The sequence below is a fragment of the Acomys russatus genome, chromosome 2 (assembly GCF_903995435.1).
Source record: "Acomys russatus chromosome 2, mAcoRus1.1, whole genome shotgun sequence".
Lineage (NCBI taxonomy): Eukaryota > Metazoa > Chordata > Mammalia > Rodentia > Muridae > Acomys > Acomys russatus.
Window position 1 is genome coordinate 95,980,495 of NC_067138.1, and position 6,791 is coordinate 95,987,285.

Here is a 6,791-nt window from a genome sequence, read left to right on the forward strand (position 1 = left end):
GTGACAATATGATGTGACTATGAATTCATAAATTTCATGAAGCAGTAGTATCTAAATTCAAACAATTGTATCTATAAAAATCTATTACTACCTTTTTGTCTTGGTCTTTTTTTTTTTTTTTTTCCAAGACAGGGTTTTTCTGTGTAGCCTTGGCTGTCCTGGACTCACTTAGTAGACCAGGATGGTCTTGAACTCACATCAATCCACATACCTCTGAGTCCCGAGTTATGGGATTAAAGGCATGCACCACCACGCCTCGGTGCAACATTTTTTTCAAATAAATATTTCTAATAATTTTATATACTATTTTCATGGTGGCAAACACCAAAATATTTATAGATATTAGAGTAAGCAGACATACTCTGCTACAGTCAGAAGTACTGGAGCTTTTATTTATATAAGTAAATTAAATTTAATTGAGGAAGTATTTGATAACCTCATCTCACTGATATTCAAACAGGTAAGTATACCCTGAATAATACTATCATGTAGAAGAACTTTCTAATTTTCCATGTTTTCCATGTAGTCATGCTAACTACAAAAGCAAAACAAAATTCAGATAACTAATTTGGTAGGTTAAAAGGGCAAGTCAATTTGTATAACACAAGCAACATGTGTCTTGGTGTCATCCCTACCTCATTATCTCCCCTTTGCTCTTGATTTAAAAATACTCCTTTAGAGCAATGCATGATGCATTGTGAATTGGTTCTTTGTGAAGTTTCTTTTCCATTAACTTGGAAAGAACTCCATGTTATTTTACTTTTAGGAATGATAAAAGGAAGCTTTTTGGTTCTACTTATGTGCCACAGTAGTGACATTGTATAATATTCCCAGTCTGATCATGCATGATTTACTTAAGTGGAAGACTTATTATAGGAAATGTTTTTGTTACTTAAAACGCTCTATTCTCACAGTTAAAGAGTAAGATATGGCTCTATTTGTAAACAAGTGAAGCATAATATCTGCAGTACATCATGTAAAGGTATAATCACTGTCAAAGTGCCAAGGCGCCATCACAGAAAGTGACTCCTGTAATTGACAGAAATGGTGATCAAGCTCCAGAACCATTTGCTGATTGCATATTCATGATCCCACTTTGTAATATGCTACAGTTCCTCTGTGAGTTATTCTAAATGGATGTTTAAACATCACTAGACTGACACTATGTATTTTGAAATTTGCAAGTCTAATCTTTAACACCTCTTTTTTTGCTTTGTCTTGGAATATCTAATTCATGAAATGGAAACATGGTGATGGGCCCGAATAAGAGGTTTACATCTTATTGCCATTGTCACAGTGAAGTCAGATGAATTCATCCCCTTTTGAACTCATTTCGTGTTATTTTTTTCTGTCTTTAAAGTAAAAATTGGCAGTTAGTCAAAATTAACTTATAAAGGCAACTGTACCTTTGTTACTCCTTACTGCATGGTGTTTATGCAGCTATGTATAATTATCTTCAATATTATTCCCTAAAAGGAGCCATCTTTCTTGGTTTCAAACTCTACAACATGTGATATGTCCCTTTCCTTCATCATGGAAAATTGATTTTGGAATGTATTGAAAGAATCTACAAGTCATATCAAATAATCTAGAAAACTGATTTATGAAGGAAAATGAATCATTTCTATAAGCATAGAAACAAGATATATATATATATATATATATATATATATATATATGAATTTTGAGCCCTAACTTTTATAATTTTCTCACTATATTAGAACAAATTGACTAATTTTATGAAGAAATGAATAAATAATACCAAAACAAATTCATCAGGCTAGCTTAGAGATATGGAAAGCTAATTAAGTATTTTATAACTTTTAAAGGCAAGGAGAATTAAGTTGTATTTTTAAATCAATGGGTATTCAAAAGTTCATTCACATAATGTTATATAAGGAAGTCAAGATAAGTTTAGAGATGAAAAGAAATAAGAATTATAGTAGATTTAAGCCTCTGTAAGTTTTAAACTTCCATTTAGCAATTTCTTGAGCATTTTTTACACTCTAAGAAAATGTCCGATAATAATAGTTTTCAAATAAAAACTTCATTAAATACTCCATCAACGCAAAGCTTAATAAATATGAAATATACATGTAAAGTGGTGTTGAGTACAAAACTCAGTGAATTTCCATAAGATTACACAACTTTAACAATTCAAAATTTATTATTTTATCAAACATTTTAACTTATAAATTGCTGAAGGTATAAGCATATTTTCAGTGGCCTGTCTATCAAAATGTACTTATTTTAATATGAGTCAGGAAGAAATTTAGAAAGATACAAATCATCTCTAAATTAGTTTTGGAATAAAAGCAATATTACTTACACAGGACATTTGTCTATAATAGACTTGGTCGTGAACCAAGCCAATAGGCTCTGCTCTCTGGCAATTTGGCACAGACATATGGTTAGAAGAAATTATGGGTGAGTCATGTTAATCTTAATGAAGCTCAAGGGATGATCTTGGGATCCAAATTACAGTTTGATTTCTATAGTAGCAATTAATCTCTCCAATTATGTGGACACTGTCCATCTAAAATGTATATTTCTTTCCTCCATTGACCTATGCAGGCACTGTATGGAGCAGAGAGCCATCATCACTTCAGACACTCCAAAGTCCTATCTATCTGTAACAGGAAGACTTTCTCAGAACAGTTACTTAAATCTGGATATGACACCTGGCAGTAAAATCAACAATAATAACAAACTGGTACCATTATAATATTTCTTTTTCTTTGCTTTTTTTTAAAAATTTATTTTTATTTACCTTTTTATACAACTTTCATGTAATACATGCTCTTCAGACAACTAGCTTTGTATTGGCGAAAATGATGAAAAAATGATGGTAAGGATCTTGAACTTATATGTGACCCTCTCTCCATGAAAGAGTTATAAGACATTCATACATTTATTCAACAAATAGGTTCTGAGTTCATATCATATGTAAACAAATTAGAGTCAATTTGAATAAAGCATTAACAAAATGAATACAATTCTTGTCCCTTAAGAGATTAAATTACAGCAAAAGAGGCTAATTGTAAACAAAAGATATAAATACGTTGTGTGACAGATTGATTTCATTTTTGGCTTCCCTTATTTATTTGCTTTTGTTGTCAGCAGGCCTTTTTGTAGTGTGACTTTCAGTAGGATTTGGAGAACAGAATTGTCTGGATGTTTCAGCAGACTAAGCACAAATACTTGCATCAAGAAGCCTTGGGGATTCCATTCCCTTTCTGACTATACCTAGTTCACAAGAACATCTAAAAGTCAAATTATATGCATCTAACTGAAATGAGAGAGTTTGGTATCATAAGCACATCTAGCTAGGCTATATATAGAATCCTTATGCTTTTGTAAAAACTGTAGACTCAGTTTTCTTAACCAATATATTTTATTACAACTTATTAGCATATGTCACTTATAACCTGACTAACCGAAACAATAGGAAAAGAGGATTAAGGAATACAATAACAAAACCACAAAACCGTAAGGATATCAGTTCTGAAGAACAATTCTCCTGGCATAATCAGCAGGTTCTCTGCTGTTGAAACATGGAATAACCAGAACCTGGAACCTCAGCAAGAGCCAGAGCCCTGAAACGTGCCCTCCAGCAGTTCTCTCTAGGTGAATCTTAAAGTGGAGTGATGAGCAGCCAAAAACTATCCGAATTCTCCAAAAGCCCTGCCTCCAGTTTTGGGCTCATTTATATATCTCCTCCCAGAGTCTGTTCAGGGCATCTTTGCAGCTGGCAACAATTAAGCTTCCACAGGAGGTGGCTGGTCTTCTACTGGATTAACATCACCTGTTCTCTCACAAGACCATTCACCATTCCAAAGTTGGAATTCTAATGAAAACAGGTTTATCTCTCCTTGAAAAGAGTGGTACCATCTCACTTAAAAACTTATAGAGAAAATAAAAAAGAGAAAAGATGGCACTCAGGAAAGCAAAGGCAGGTGGATCTCTGTGAGTTCCAGGCCAGCCTGATCTACAGAGTGAATTCTAGGACAGGTAAGGCTACACCAAAAAATCCTGTCTCAAAAAAACAAAAACAAAAGAAAAACAAAAAAGCAACAACAAAAACACCTTATATATCCTTAGTAATTAAAGTAGTGTGATGACAACAAATAATGAGCAAATAGGCCCAATGGAACAGAGAATCAAGTCAAAAATTATTCCATGGATCTAATAAATTTATCTTTGTTAAAGAACAAAAATATTATAAAGAAAAGATACCTTTTTATCTTTAAATATTTTAAATTTTTTGCCTATTTGATATCTTTTTTTAACAAAAGAGTTGGTGTCTTATGTTGATCCCAAATGAAAAATATGAACAACAAACCAGAAATTCCAGAACTTGTAAGGACTAGAACCCACAGAGAAACTGGTTGTAAAATCACAGAAACTTGAGTTGCTTTTGTCACCTAATTTTCCAGTGTTGGCCTTAGAATTCTTCTTCCAATCTTAAAATTAATTAACTAAAATATTTAAGATATCAATATCTTACATGGATGAGATTTTCAGAGAAGATACTTTTTAACAGTCAATGTTTTAGGAGTTGGATTTTCTCATGCAAGTAAGTGAATCTAGACACTGGCCTTACATCCAAAACTTCACCATAGATCTAGTGGCAAACTAGAAAATCCGAAATTTTTACTCTCCTAGAAGAACGAGATAGCTTGGGTTTGGCAGCAGAGATTTAGATATGATATCGAATTCACTGAAATAAGGAAACAATAGGCTAGATTTTATTCAAATTGTCTGATGTCTAAAAGACATTGTCTGTGGGATAAAAACAGAAGCCATAGACTAAGACACAACCAAGTATACCCAATAAAAGACTGTCAACCAAAAGATACAAAACTCAGAATTTTAATACTGTAAAAATATGGCATCTGATTTTTTAAATGGCCAAAGATTTAAAAGACATCTCATCAGTGAAGATATACAGTTGACAAATACATATGTTAGGACATTCCCAAAATATTGAGCCATCAGTAAATTGAAAATTAATGCATAAAAAATATAGCACAATTATTAGGATGGCTAAAATATAGGACAATGGCAGCCTTATGTGCTGACAAATTTTCAGTGCATCATCATCTGTAAAATCATTTTCTGTGAGACTACGCAATATTAAATAACTGTGGAAGATTATTTCACATATTTTCATAAACTAGGCATCCATTTATCATGTAATATAAAAGTTATCATACCTAGAATTAAATCAGAGAAGTTAAAAACCTATGACTGCACAGTCACCTTGTCTAGTTATAAAGGCTGTATTCAGAATTGCCCAAAATTGGTAACAACAAAGATGGTTTTTAGCAAATGGGTAAGTAGGTCGGTAGGTAGATAGATGATAGAAAAATAGATAGATAAATAGATAGATAGATAGATAGATAGATAGATAGATAGAAAGACAGATAGATAAATAAATAGATAGATAGATAGATAGATAGATAGATAGATAGATAGATAGATAGACAGATAGATAGATAAATAGATAGAGCCTAGGTCATCCAATTCCAAGTGGTTAGTTAGTCTTGAACAAATATACATATGAGCATTTGGACATAGTAGGTTATACATACATGGGTACACTTACACATACACACACATACATTTAACAGGAATAATTAGTAATAACTAAAGAAGAGGATATGAACTTGAAATGGATGGGAAAAGCTGAAATGGGAGAGAGAAGCAGGAGTGAAAGAGACTCATCTACATGCTCATATGTGCATTTCTCAATGAAATAAATCTCCAAGGCCTAATACATTCAGACAATGGAACAAAACTTGGAAATAACGAGAATGTGGTTTAACTCATGTAAAATACATCAAGAAACAAATTAGTATTAGAAAATCAAAAGAAGGTAGGTAGTCTAAAGAGTCTACAGAGAGTATGATTCTATCCACATGACACTACAGAGAAGTTAGAACTATACAAAAATAAAAAATACCAGGGATTTCAACTGTTGAGTGAGTGTGCTCTCTTTGGCAGCACATATACTAATGTTGGAATGATACAGAGAAGATTAGCATGGCTCCTGCGCAAGAATGACACACAAATTATTGAAGCTTTCCAAATGTTGAGTGAGTGAGGGATGCCTTTTTTCTTTGGTCTTGCTGACAAGTGAACAGAGTTTTTTTTTTTTTAACTTTATTTAGTTCGAATTAAGAAGTAATTTTTGTTTTGCAGTAATCACATTCTTTAATGAAAAGTGTATACATGCTCTTAATTATGATTTTTTAATGTTTTTTATTAATTTATTCTTGTTACATCTCAATGGTTATCCTATCCCTTGCATCCACTCATTCTTCCCTCCCTCCCATTTTCTGAACAGAGTTTTATTTTAGATCTTGAAGGATATGAGTCTACAATGATGTGTGCATATCATTAGGAATCTGTAAAAGAGCAAGCCTAGTATTTTTATGGCTATGAATTTTGATTATCCTTAGATCTCACAATGAGTAGTAAATATGTAATAAGTATCATATTCTAAGAGGCTATTTTATATCTAATCGTTTATTCATTTCGGATCCTGAAATAAAGAAAACACATGTTGAATTACAGTCAACTTAAGTTATCATTAGAAAATAACTTATTATTATTTATATGAAGCATTTTTTACTACAGCATAAAATAAATTGACTGTTACAGGAATCCTACAATACCCAGGGTCAGATGTGAGTCTTTGGTAAGCACTTGAAGTCTTCAAAGATAGGCAAACATATAAGCCAGTAAGAAAACATCCAGTAACACTGTGAGAAGTAATATTATGGAAG

General features: G+C 32.3%; 1 non-coding gene across 1 annotated transcript; it reads left to right on the forward strand.

Moving 5' to 3' along the window:
- The first annotated feature begins 5,990 nt into the window (after positions 1-5,990).
- Positions 5,991-6,097, forward strand: LOC127208211 (U6 spliceosomal RNA). The gene has a single exon (XR_007833081.1). It is a non-coding gene; the product is annotated as a U6 spliceosomal RNA (small nuclear RNA).
- The last annotated feature ends 694 nt before the right edge of the window (positions 6,098-6,791 follow it).